This window comes from Bolinopsis microptera, chromosome 3, assembly GCF_026151205.1.
Source record: "Bolinopsis microptera isolate Bmic1 chromosome 3, MBARI_Bmic_1.0, whole genome shotgun sequence".
NCBI lineage: Eukaryota > Metazoa > Ctenophora > Tentaculata > Lobata > Bolinopsidae > Bolinopsis > Bolinopsis microptera.
Genome location: NC_087074.1, coordinates 1243556 through 1258391, shown reverse-complemented (window position 1 = coordinate 1258391; position 14836 = coordinate 1243556). Strand labels below are relative to the sequence as shown.

At 37.0% G+C, this 14836-nt stretch overlaps 1 protein-coding gene across 1 annotated transcript in view; it reads right to left on the bottom strand.

Annotated features, from left to right (window-relative positions):
• LOC134813008 (uncharacterized) overlaps positions 1 to 14836 on the bottom strand; it is an 84066-nt gene extending 69230 nt beyond the window's left edge. The window contains exon 1 of the mRNA XM_063820669.1: positions 14806 to 14836. The gene's annotated coding sequence lies outside the window, so the exon portion shown is untranslated. The remainder of the gene's footprint in view (positions 1 to 14805) is intronic.

The following is a 14836-nucleotide window of genomic DNA, read 5'->3' as shown; positions in this document are numbered from 1 at the left end:
TTAGTTAAAGTTATATAGAGTATTCATTTTTAAAATTCTTCACCCCGCAAGCTCATGTGCACAATTTATTATCATTTGATTATGTTGACTTTAAATATTAGTCATATTTTTATATAGTTAAAACATTATATCTAACGTAATTAATTTTGCCCTAATAGGGATTTTTATTAAATATAAAAGAGTGGTCGAACTTAATATCGTCCTTTATTAGCTCTTATAATATTGTTTAAAGTTTAAGTAGAATATATATTAATTTATACAACAGTGTAAACAATCTTTTTAAGTATGTGGTGCTACTAAAGTCCTAATTGATCAACGTGACCGATTTGTTAAAAGTATTTGATTGCTGTGTTACGAAATTATAATCTATCGTGATCCAAATTTCATTATTTCATTTCGCAACTGTGATGACTTGGCCAACTGGCTACCAGCATGCCAATTATTTTCTCAAGTAATAATTAAATCGTCGGATCCAACCTTTTCTAAAAAGGCTTATTCTCGTTAGTGTTCGTGGTTAAAAGCGATTTTTCACAACGGTTATCACTCTCTAGCTGATTCTTAATACATTTGGACTTCATTGCATTTTTGAAATTAAGGCAATGAGGGCGTTTTCGGCCACAACCCCCTTTTCGGGTCTCGCGGTCTATCGATTTTTTGTATTTTACAGCCCAGGAAGGTTTTTTAAAGACTATTCCGATACACCAAAAAATGTGCTAATAGCCACATTTATATACAACTTATGAAGCAAAATGTACCTTAAAATTCTTCGTTTCGGAATAGGGCGAAAAAAATAAAAAAAAACGGTGTTTTTGGCTTGTAGCAGTTCATATTTTCCGTGATTTTTGGCATTTTCGCCTATGGTAGGTCGCTGAGAGATATTCTGATACACTAAAAATGTCACATAATGGCCACATTTTTAACAATTATGAAGCAACATATACCCTAAAAGGCTTACTTTTCGGAAATGTGGCTGAAAAACGGAATTTTTGCGAGCGAAACAATACAGATTCACAAATGGGCTATTTAGGACTGTTAAACTAAAAATAGGGGGTTCTTAAAGAAGATTCATGAGGAAAGAGCATTTGTCACAGATGTAAGATGGACTCATTTGATGTCAGAAACACCTACAAAAATTGGAGAATGATCTACTTTATGGGCATCTCTCTTAATGCTTTAATGGGCAGGCCAGCAGCATATTTGTGTCTTTCGAAAGGGCAAATTTTTCAAATTACGGTTTTTTTCTTAAGGTAAAGGATCGGCTGGCTAACAGCAAAATTGTTCGCAATTGCCGACTATGTACATCTTACTACTCAAAAACGCTCACTTAGGAGTCATTAGTAAATAACTACTACATGATTGTGACAACCCAACAATTATTCCTTGGCACCAATTTAAATAAAATGTGTTTTTTATTGTATTTGAAAATTCAATTAATCATTATATATATAAATCAGCGTATACATTTCAGCCATGCAAAATTACAATGGACATATCCTGATATACAAATTGATGAATGGTTCTGAAATATAAGTTGCTTAATGTTTGGCAGGATTGACAACTAGGCGAGAAAAATAAAAGTGATTAAAAATAATAATTGAATTCGCTTGAACCAACACATAAGCTTGAGCACAATAACGTTGTTGACAAAATTCAATTTCAAACTTTTTATTTATATTCATGCCATGAAAACATGAGATATGTTACCAAGAATACCGCTCCTACAATAAATCGGCACTGGATCCGGGCCAGGAGTGTTGCTTGAGCTGACCGGTACCCCCACTTTAAGTGCATCGACCTATATGATCTGTATAATCCTGGATTGAGATCTGTTGGCCGCAGTTTAACTTTTGATGTTGCCTATAATACCGCGAGTGGTTTGGTTCTCACTTCAGAATGACCCATATTTCTTTTTTTTGTTTTTTCGCCATTGATTTTCCCATTGTTATGATAATTTGCGTTGTCATTCCCCGCGTTTTTTAAATCAAGTGGTGACTGGCTAGTTCTTCTGTTGATTTTTTACCCCAACGCTGCCTCGAGATTTTTCTGGGGCATGGGCATAAACTAAGAAACATTTTTAGAACAGTAATTCGAGAACCTCATATTAAGGTTACTTGGCAGAATAGCATTAGCTGGGTTTTCGAGATTTTGACTGAGGCAACTCAGGTTAAACATACCAGGTTCATATTACAGTTGAGGTGGATCTTAATTTCGGCATGCAATGATTATAAGTTATAAGCTTATAGTAGGATCACGGGGTTTATATACTAGAAGGTTCGAGATGCTGTGATTTGCTATTTTAGGTTTCACATGTGAAATTTTTTCCAGCTTTGGGTAAAGTTGCTAAAGTGGATTTTTTAGGAGCGGTGAGGGGGTCTAAAATGACCACAATCTGAACGATCTTTACTTACGGGGCACTAGTACTACGGGACAAGGGACGGGATTATCGGGCCTAGTAGCTGTTTTCTAAGGAGGTGGGGTATGGACTAGATGGTCAACGTGAGGTCGATGAGGATTTAGGTGCCTGCCTGCCTTTCGTGGGGTCTTGTAACCCCGAAAAGAGGCTTATTTTATCTAATTAACCTTGGTTAAATCCGTGCTGTTACGATTACCATTAGATTTATAGGTCCAATATCAGCAAAAAAGTTCTGATCTCCGGTTACTATGTTACACTTACATGATTCCGACGCATGTTCTCAAAAAGGCCGATACTTAAAGTTGGGATTCAGAGCCAAAATGTGGAAATACGCCTTGGTTCCCTCTTTGAGACGTTCAACCAGGAAATTCGGTGTTTCACTCAACCTCGGATTCGTAGCACAATTGAAAAACCCAAAGAATAAAAATTGATGAATTTCCCGAAATCCTTAAAATGAATATCAGGTTGTATTCGATTCAGTGGCCCAAACTCCAGTTTGGGCTTACGAGACTTAAGGTTCAAGTCGAGGACACTTTGATTAAGCATTATCCTTGTTTTAGTTGGGAGTTTTCGCACTTCATGCATCTACTAATCACTCCTAAAATTAGAGTTTTAGTGTCGAAGTCGAATCTCGAACCCTGCCATTCAGTCAAGTATCTTAATCTGAAGTTCTAGAATTACAGTTCTAGTGTTCTAGTACTATTGCATTTGTGCCTAGATTAAGATCTCGAGGCGCTGTAATAACAAAAGAGCTAGGTAGTAACACTTGATTAAAAAACGAGGGGAATGACCAAACATTATCATACGATTGGAAAATCTATTGCGAACCAAACACTGCGGTGGGTATTATATTTAAAAAGGTAAAATGAGAGTAAATGGAGCTAAATTAAACTGCAGCCAACAGATTCAATCAGGGTTACAGACCAATATTGGTCGAGGCACTCTCGCTGAGTCATTATATTATAAAGTGGGGTTATGGTCCGCGGTCAAGCAACAATATGGTTTTATGGAATGAATAAATTAAAAAGTTGAATTTTGGTTCATTAACATTTGGCAAATTGGTGCCAATGGAACAATTTTTGGAGTTTCACAACTTCATGTCAGTATAGTTAAACTTTTTTACTAATCACTCCTAAAGTGAATTTTTGAGTATATGATAGGCATGAGTCGGCAATTGCAACAATTTGCTGTTAGCAAAACTGACCCTTTGGACCTTTACTTTGACCTATAAAGAAACTTTAATTTTGAAAAATTTGCCTTTTGTAAAGGAACAAATATGCTGCTGTCCTGGGCCATTAGAGAGATGCCCATAAAGTAGATTTATTTTAACAATTTTTTGTGAGTGTTTCTGGACCATAGTGAGTCATCTTACTCTTGTTGACAATTGCTATGTTCCTATGAATCTTCTTTAGACCTTTTTAGTTAAAGTCAATAGCCCATTTGCGGAATACTGTCTTGTTCGCTCGGCAAATATTCGTTTTTCAGCACATTTCCGAAAGAAAGCCTTTTTAGGGGTATATGATGCTTCATATGTTGTATATAAATGTGGCATTATGTACATGTTAGTATATCAGCATAGTCTTACGACCTTCCTAGGCGGGGAATTGCCAAAAATCACGAATTTATGAACTGCGTCAAAGCCAAAAACGTTTTTCGGCCATTTTTCGGCCATAATTCCCGAAACGAAGCATTTAAGGTATATGTTGCTTCATAAGTTGTATATAAATGTGGCTATTAGGCACATGGTGGTGTAATCAGAATAGTCTTTTAGACATTCCTGGCTGATATACAAAAAATTCGAGTGACCGCAAAACCTAGAAAAGGGTGTGGCCGAAAAGCTCATTGCATTATTTCAAAAATGCAATGAAGTCCAAATGTTTTAAGAATCATCTAGAGAGGTGTAACAACCGTTGAGAAATCGCTTTTAACACGAAAAGCTAGAGGATTCAGTATTCGTCCCTGCACTATAAGCATTGAGCAGTTTGATTCGATACAAAAGGCATAATTTGTGCCAAGTTGAATGATGTTGACTTCTAATCAAGTAGTTTTAAGTTTTGTACAAGATTAGGAGCAACTCTACAATACCATATTATTATAACTTTATTCAATAATTTGATCATTGTTTCGACCAGGTGAATGGACAATGGATATTGAAACAGAATATGATGCTATGGGACTTTATGTGTTCTTCCACTGGATGTAATTGTAGATTTAGAGGTGGGAAGGAGAAAGCAGAGACACACTCCCAAATGCTGACTGCTAATTTTAAGTCCGCGCCGTTAGAACGAATCTTCCTAATACCTTAAAAAACGTTTCGAGCTTCATGAAATACTCATGAGTGTAGTGAAGCTTCTGATGAAGAAATTGTCGAAGAGAACTTTGAATAGGGGTTTTTTGAACGAATTGTTGAATTCTTGAAGAACTTGAAGGTCCGGAGAGAGCTGCTGATGTAGAAGATTTGAAGCAGTCAGAAAGTTGTTTGTTAGATATGGCTTATTTAGGTCGTTTCCAACTTGGTCACAAAATAGATCCTGCTGCGAGGAACGATTTGTCGTTGGCTGATAAAGAGTACGAAAGTACTTTGAATTGTTGCGAAGGTCTTGGAATTATGTGATTTGGCTAGAGGAAAAATACGCGGTTGTCGTGGAAGAACCGTCAAATAAAGAAGAATTTGCTAAAATCTTCGATATTTTAGGCCAGGGTAGCTTCAAAAAGTTCATAAGGACCATCTTAACAACTTTGTTCGTGTGTTTTGTTGGCGGTTTGTATTATTTTCATGGGGATTTATGGCAGACAAACACTTTCAAGAATCAGGTGTCCTTGAATGGACGATTTTTTTGCAAAAAAATAACGATACATTTATATGGAGCAGCTGTCAAAGTGTCAAACGATAGTGTAGAATTACATATACCAGAAAATGTTAGTCCCAAAAAGTGCTGCTAAGATCCATAAAGTAATGAAAAAAGGGACCACACTCAGAGGATATAGCTAATAAGATCTAGATCACCACCCATAGAGTCAGCGATGATGAAACCAGAAGGGATACTTGTGGTGAGGGGACAGTGTAAGCGACATGCTCTCAGTGTCTGGATTCCAGTTTTTATACTTTTTAAAAAACGTGTAAAGTGGACTGCTCAAGAATCAAAAGATTTAGTAGAAGGGGTCAAGAAGTATGGACGGGGAGAATGGGCCTTGATAAAGGCTGATGGGACGGTTTGATATTGGCCACAAATAAAATGTTCAATGAAGGATCGATGGAGAAATTAACCATGAACGATACCAGCATTAAGAACATTGAGATGAAAGGATATTTCAGTCGGTAGCAACGCCAGCTGTGTCCTTATTTTCATGCGAAGTTCTTCTTCATTAGTAGTTTATTGAGAATAGTAGGTAGGTGACATAAATACCAAGTAATGTAACCAAGTATTGTAAGCATGTGACAGGAAGACCTTCATTTGTGCACTCTTTCACCAACTTGGTTTTATATCGTGCACTTTTTAATCTTATATTTATTGTACTAAATTATGAAAACAGACACAATGCAGGACGAAGTAATGCCCAAATATCTGTGATGCATGTTTGTTTTGAATTGTATTTAACTATTTTATCATGAAACAATTAAACTATTCAAAGTTATAACTTTATGAATTCCATTGATTACCAGTTAAAATTTTCATCAATTTACCCAAAAGAGAAACCTTTTTTTTTAACAGCCCTTTGACTATCTCATTGTTACGATACGTTCATTTATTCTTGATCAAAAATCAGAGCTCAATAACGTGAAAATTTAGCTCAGCATGAACAATCACAGTTTAATTTTATCATAAATTTTATCAGCACCGGACGGAGGAATTAATTTTCGCAGATCCAACGGTACTAAGATCCAAGCAAATTATTCCACGATAGGTTTTTATCACTGGAATTGTTCACTAAGATGAATTTTTTTCACTAATCATAATTTAAATTAAGGATGTTTTAAGAAGTGAGGTGGCTACAGCGTGCTGCAAGGGTAATGGGGAATGTTATCCGGGAACCTATCTCCAAGAAAGACCGCATGAACTGACGCAGGGTTATCTGAAGGGACCTCGAAAAATGTACCTCAGGTTTCATTAAAAAATATAAATTGTTTGTCGTAACATATGCCACCTTTAAAACCCAATGCATAATTTTAGATCGTTTCTAGTTTTACATAAACATTTGCTGTATGACAAATTGTTGTTAGAGATTAAACTATGACAAATGTGCAAGAAATCACTATATTTTGCAAAAAAGTTCGATCTATTCGACAAGTTGTTTTCCCCTGTCAGGAATGCAACTGGAATGTGCCACACAGGATGATGACTGATTTACCAGGGAAATGAGGAATGTAGGGATTAGCAGGGGACGGTTACATGAACTTCAAGGATATCATACATGGAATTAGGGAAGGCAAAGGGCTGGGGAACTTGGGGGAAGCTCTCAAACCGGCGGTTCGTTTACTGTTGGATTGATAAGTTATCATGGCCGATTTCTCTATTGAAGCGAAATAATTTCAAAATTAATGGAAAATTGTAAATTATAATTATAATCGAGATTGATGTACCACTGACAAGATTATAGGATCATTAGTATTTTTAAAATCTTCAAAGAATCTCATCGATTATCCGTTTTTAGCAGTCTATGTTGATTTATCGTTCAACATATTAATAATGATGTAAGATTATCTAAAATCATAATTTTATAACAACTGCCACCCTCAGGAAAGATTTAAGAAAGACCAAGAAGTGGGTTGGACAAACATAATTCGTAATTCCGGACTTCTCTTCAACAAAAAGAGACTGGAGGGGAGACACCTTTGGATGAATATCCATCATGTCATAACAACCGTCAATGGGCTGGGAAAAAATGTAGTTAAACAAAGTGTTGCTTTTTTATATTATGTACAAAACGTTGTTTCTAATTTGTAAGCGTTTTTTTTATTCTATGGTGGAACTTTTATGTCTTATCTAAAATTAGCGTAAAACTCAATAATATAACTTTTTGTGTATAATTCCAGTAGTAATGAATTGATCTACTAAATAGTTGATTTAAAAATACATTCTTTTCTTTAGTTAACGAAAAGCTGGCGTATACGAGTTTTCGGATCGAGGCAGGAGAGAAAAACATTTGTATTAGGATACCAAACTTCCATCGCCTGACTTGAAAAAAGGAGACCAAAATTTTATAATTAGTGACGTTTTAGTGTTAATGCCCGTGGGCTTGGGGTTTTAGGACATAAACAAAGAAAGTGGGGCCACAAAAAAATGAAATGATCAGCGGAATCTGGTTGACATTGAATTGTTTTTCAACGTAGATCTCAAAGATTCTCTTCTACAGTGAGGGACTAGAATTCTTGGATTGGGGGAGAACAGTGTTGGTTTAATCATGTAACTAATTTCTTGGGTGAGACCCAGTGACTCGCTACTGCAATAATGATTAGGATGAACTTGCCCCATTTTGGTGATTTTGGCAATGTTTTGTGGAATTAAGCTATTGTTTTATTTTGTGACGAGAAAAATTAATGTACTTTGAAGTTCATAATTTAATTTATTACTATTACCGACCAAGCTACTAAACCGAGTTATTTTACTAAGTATTAACCAAGAAAGGATGATTTTGATGAAAAAAACAAATTTTGGCGGGGGGGGAAAATTCATATCTCAACTCTAGATAAAGATACCAAATTTCCCACTAAACATCACACCTCCTGTCTGTATGATAGTACCCACAATTAAGGCCATGCGAAGGACACTGTACAACGGGCGGGATAGCCCTGACCCTGACACGCTGTGTGTCCACTCTAACGGACCCAGGACACCTGCTGAGAAGGGTTTAAAGAGGTTATCAGTCAGACTCAGCTCCTCCAGAAACTACTTAACGAAGCATTCTCCAAGACAAGTTTTGTGATATACCTGATGTTTTATTGAAGGAGAGGGTGTGGTTTAATGTTTGGGTAGAAGTGGGTACCTTCAATCTTGTAGCTACTGGGATAAATTGAACTTAACTCTTGTAACTCTTGTAACTCTTGTAACCCTTGTAACTCGTTGTAACTCTTGCAAACCGTTGTAATTTTGTAATTTGTAAAACTTCTTTTAAATACTCTTGGAAACTCTTGTAACTCTTGTAACTGTGTAACTCTTTATTAACTCTTTTAAACTCGTGTAACTTTGTAACTCTGTAACTTTGTAACTCGTGTAACTCTTGTAATCCTTGTAATTCTTGTAAACTCTTGTAACTCTTGTTAACTCTTGTAACTCTGTGTAACTCTTGCAACTCTTTGTATTCTGGTAACGCTTTGTAACTCTTTTAACTCTTTTAACTCTTTTAAACCTTTTAACTCTTGTAACCTTGTAACTTTGTAACTCTTGTAATTCTTGTAACTTTGTAATCTTAAGTTGCTATGGTTATTATCATCTCTTCGGAGGAAGCAGAAGAATGATAAAAGGTACCGAAGTTGGGGTTTTCAGACACGAGCCACGTCCCCCCCTTCGGACACAGCGACCAGCATCGCCTTCACAGAGATACTATCTAAACAGTGATGACAGGTAGTTGATATAGATCACGTGACTCTACTCTCTCATCAATATTATCGTTTAGCTTTATATCTCATTTCAATGGTTGTGTTTAAAAATTGATGCTTAGGCCTTGGGGTTCCCGTGTTTTCCAATCCCTTTCGATCGATTTCAACGATTCTTTTTTTCAGTATGTGCCGCGTTATTTGAACTTTGAAGCTGGTAAAAGTATTCAGCATACTAGCAATGGTTTCAAAGATTGGTTACGGGATTCTTAAACACACTGCTACTGTAAACATGGCATATTTTAATCTTAAATATTTCGCACAAACTACCATTTATTAACGTTCAGCAAGATGAGGAAAGGTTCTAGACGGTTTATACTGCGGAGGTTAGTGTTACAGTTCATGCACATTCCAGATACGGACAAACAGAACTTTATATCAGATTTATAGAGATAGGCCATTTTGAGCGAGGAGGGAGCTTGTTAGAGTTACCCAGGTGTTTTTAATATTTAATAAATTAGTGAAAATCTCCTAATTTACGGAGGCTCCTCACTTTCAGTAAAATGTAAATAAATGACGCTTTCATAAATGTAATGAAATTTATAATGTACAATTAATACAGAACGTTTTATCCATATCCTGTATATTTTACTATCAGTTATAATAATCAAATAATTATATTATTATCAAAATTCTGAAATAATATATAATATATCATCGAACCAAATCCAAACAGAAATTACTTCGTGAATGGGTTTACATCATTTTGGATATTTAAAATTAGGCTCATCAGGTTTTTGCCTATAGTTATTTCCTCAGCATGGCCCTAAAAATAAACTTCCGCTGCATGGATTTCTCCGATGGGAAATCATTAACTGCCGGGGGAAATGTCTTCACAGGAATGTCAGCGTGTTCTGAGTTGGTCTCTAGTCTGTGGAAGTGGTCGTTGTGAAATAGGAGACCACTAGATAAAACCTGCGCAAGGAAATTCTGAAAGCTTTTAATGTTAAACTGTATATAAACATATGTGAATGGTGTTTATGGCGTAAGGCTATTGATACCGGTTTAAAACTGAGAGTAGAAAAGGTCTTTGGACTCCGGCGAAGATGGATTACTTCGACAAATTGTTCAGAAGATTAAAGTATATGGATATGGAAGAAATGCCAAAGTGAAAACAATGGCAGTAAGCATGCAGGTTAAAATACCTTGCCAGCGATGGATTCTATGGGACAATCTAAACGCTTTTCTCTGCTCTACCCGCATAAAGAATAGTTGTAGTACGTGACAGGTTTGGTTAAAACTGGTATGATGATGGAAATGATAGGTTGCAACCACTTCCCTTCGGGTGGACGTATAACCCCTACATGCAAGTTGTTACAACCGATAGTCAAATAAAGTCATTTTTATCCACGATTAACAATGCCACTGGGTGTAAAAGAGTGCAAACCACATACCTAAGCACGATCTTTTGAGCAAAGACTGTTCACCAAACCTCTTGTACGTGATTTAAGAGGAAATTTCAACCGCATGTGCTTACTTAAAGTCATCACATATTGAGAGAGCACATGATGTGCGTAGAAATACCACATAAGGTATACCAATACACCCACTTCTCGTAGACCTTTCTTTGCAATGGTTTGAAACAAAAAATCTATGAACGACAAAATAAGTGTTAGCATTTCCCAAGTCGGCTACAGCAATGTGCTGTATAATGTTACTGTAACTCTTGTTCAGATGTATTGCGTTGTACTGGATGGTACTTATCAGTATTTGTGGTGGTCTCCTAGTAGAGGACGCTATATGGATCACTAGTAAGTACCATCCTGCGTATGCGTAGCGGTCCCCATCCGATTCTTCCAAATAGTGTGCCGTTGGAGTTAGTTGTGGGAAGCCATGGTCATTTACTGGTCATTTACTGGTCATTAACTGGTATTTACTGGTCATTTTGGTCATTTACTGGTCATTTATGGTTCATTTACTGGTCCATTTACGGTCATTTTTCTGGTCATTTATTCTTGAGTTATGAAATTATTCAGTTTAGTGAAAAACGAATATATACGGTATATTCTCAAAATAAAATACAAAATTAAAGTACAAAACCTAAAATTACAAAAACTGCAAAGTTACTCCAAAACGAAACTTTGAACGCGAGCTTACTAAGACAGAATATTCAAAACGTGCAAAACAGTTTCTAGAAAACTCACAACTGGTGATGAAAGGGTGGGACTTATCAAGAGTTTAAAATTCCCAAATAGTCAGATGAGCAGGTTGAAGCTGTAGTAAAACACACGTATGAGGCGTTTGTTAAGAAAAACATTTTTCATTAGATCTTCAGACATCCTGAATCAGGTAAGCTAAATTATATATCTTTATGAAGACTATTTTATATACTTTATAAAGTATATAATATAGTCTATATATAGACTATATTATTACTTTATAAAGTATATAATATAGTCTTCACCCTTTCATTCACCAGTTGGTGAGTTGTGGATATTAAAATATTAAATATACTTGCAACAAGTTTAATCTAAATGAGTCGACCGACACCTGTGAAATACAATCAAGGTTGATGAAATAGGGTGGAATAACACCTGAGTTGCTGCAACAAAGTCAAGTGAGAGCTTTTTAATATAAGAACGCCGTTAAACCACACATATTATGTGTGGTGTGATCGTTATTAGATGTAATGATCCGGTATTAAGATTGAGGATGATCTATATGTATCTCAATTTGAAACGGCACACTCACTGAGTGTATGAGTATCGATACCGACAATATAAATCTAATTGACTATATTACAGAAGGTATTTGCAGGATATTTGAACTGGTTATAAGGAAAACATTTGTAGCGTTTAGTTGTAGTTTTCTGACAAAACGCTTAAAGACGCACTCAAAAATTGAGTTTTTAAGCACTTTTGACACATTTTTGGCAAAATTTTTGCGTTTTTAGGTTAATTGAAGGGGAGTTCTGGAGGGATTAGTTCTAATGGTTTTTGGGTTTTTTTTGGGGGTTTTGGGGGAAATTTGATACAAAAATGAACAGCATGAGCAGAGGTGTGAGGAATTATCTATAAGGCTGCATACTTGAGAACAGGCGAACTTGATCATTGCGGAGAGAGTGAATTAGCAACTGCCGGATTTTAAGGCAGAGATACATCATTGATTTCAGGCTTCCCATGCAAGGCAAAACCTAGCTCTTATCGGTTTACAAGTCAGTGTGTTGTGGATAACCACCATGCACAGAAAATACATATATGTTAAGATTAGAGAAGTCGGTGAACGTGTGACACCGTGGCCATACCTAACATTCGTCATGATAAAAACAGAGAAGTGCTGCTTCTAAGTATATGAGCGATAGAAATATGAGAGCTTCTATTGCATTGCACTAAAGTTTAACTGTATGCTATATTAGATATTGGCTCTCTTGTCTCAAGTCATGAAGCTGAGACCACGGAACAAGTAGTATTGTATATATTGTTGGGTTGCAAGTGCTGAAAGCGTCTAATCATACAAACTATACCGCAAATTCAGGTTGGGTTGGCTCTCTCACCACATCGCAATATAGAGGGAGAGAGTTATTTTGATCCAATACCGAGAGCTAGAGGAAGTCAACATAAGTTTAGAGTTTAGGCTCTGCCTGCTGAATACCACGCTCTAACTGTACATTACCAGGTAACCAGGTAACCAGGTAACCAGGTAACCAGGTAACCAGGAAAACAGGTAACCAGGTAACCAGGTAACCAGGTAACCAGGTAACCAGGAAACCAGGTAACCAGGTAACCAGGTAACCAGGTAACCAGGTAACCAGGTAACCAGGAAACCAGGTAACCAGGTAACCAGGTAACCAGGTAACCAGGTAACCAGGTAACCAGGTAACCAGGTAACCAGGTAACCAGGTAACCAGGTAACCAGGAAACCAGGAAAACAGGTAACCAGGTAACCAGGTAACCAGGTAACCAGGTAACCAGGTAACCAGGGTAACCAGGAAACCAGGTAACCAGGTAACCAGGAAACCAGGAAACCAGGTAACCAGGTAACCAGGTAACCGGGTAACCAGGTAACCAGGTTTAGGCTCTGCCTGCTGAATACCACGCTCTAATTGTACATTACCAGGTAACCAGGTAACCAGGTAACCAGGTAACCAGGTAACCAGGAAACCAGGAAAACAGGTAACCAGGTAACCAGGTAACCAGGTAACCAGGTAACCAGGTAACCGGGTAACCAGGAAACCAGGAAAACAGGTAACCAGGTAACCAGGTAACCAGGTAACCAGGTAACCAGGTAACCAGGTAACCAGGTAACCAGGTAACCAGGAAACCAGGAAAACAGGTAACCAGGTAACCAGGTAACCAGGTAACCAGGTAACCAGGAAACCAGGTAACCAGGTAACCAGGTAACCAGGTAACCAGGAAACCAGGTAACCAGGTAACCAGGTAACCAGGAAACCAGGTAACCAGGTAACCAGGAAACCAGGTAACCAGGTAACCAGGTAACCAGGTAACCAGGTAACCAGGTAACCAGGTAACCAGGAAACCAGGTAACCAGGTAACCAGGTAACCAGGTAACCAGGAAACCAGGTAACCAGGTAACCAGGTAACCAGGTAACCAGGTAACCAGGTTACCAGGTAACCAGGTAACCAGGTAACCAGGTTTAGGCTCTGCCTGCTGAATACCACGCTCTAATTGTACATTTCAATAATGCGTGCCTATTACAACCTTGCACGGGTGTTTATGTTTTGACACTGCTGGATGTAAGAAATTAGGCAACGAGACCGCCTCATTATGTTTGATCTGTACATGCTGACCTAATGTCTGTTTGATAGAGCTCAAATGTTATATCCTTGCAGCAGAAAAGCTATTCCGAATACAGATGAGCTGTTTACAATTATATAATATTGCGATATATATTATCAGTGTACAGGGGTCAGGAGCACTGCAAATGGGTACAGAATATGTCACATAAAGCTGGGGTGAAGACACAAGTTGACAGTTGCCCTAATTACAAGACATGACAGCCCGGAGACTCCCCACGACTTTACAATTTACAATTTGTATCTCTCCCATTCCATGCTCCCTTCCATGCAGCGTGTTTCCCTCAATTCAACACAATCTGGATAATTCACAGGCCAGGTAACTAGAGTTCTCTTCTATCTGAGAGAGGTATCAGGTGGTCAGGTGGTGACAGTTCAGAGATATGATGGAGATAATATCGGTGTGGATACCATCTACCATGGAACAGATGCTATTCCCAAGAGAGTATGAAATTTTAAACCATTCATTATGTATATCATATTATATACTGGGGGTGAAGTTATAGTTTTATATGCAGGTGCTCAATGGGAGATGATCAACAAAAGTCTTGTAGTGATTCCTTTCTTACTTGCACAGGAGTTCGGCATTGACCAGCGGTTATATACTGCACAACAGAAAAGGCTAAATGTTGCAAATGACATTATTATATAAAGGAAACTCGAACACAGGTATAGAGATAGGCTGATTATCTTATCTCAGAAAGAATACACCTTAGCCTCAGTTGGTTAACTTATTTTCGGAACTTCGGATTTCAGTGTTTAATTTCAAATGGATATTCTGAATATTTAAATGTAGCAGTTAAATGTATTCAAATTTTAATTTCATTACTTTTGCTTCCTTCGAAAAAATGTTGTTAAAAAAAACTAGTTAATTTGATTTAAGAAGATGAATTAAGCCTAAGGTCAATATAATCCATTAAAATCACTGAGGATTGATTCCAATTGGATACAACAGCAAAATATGTTTTTATCAAAATGAAAACAAATCAAATCATAACAAATCTAAAAGTTATTCCATAAAAGTTAAGTTATGTCATACTCACGTTCACAGTAAAGTGTTCCTTCCTAAATAAA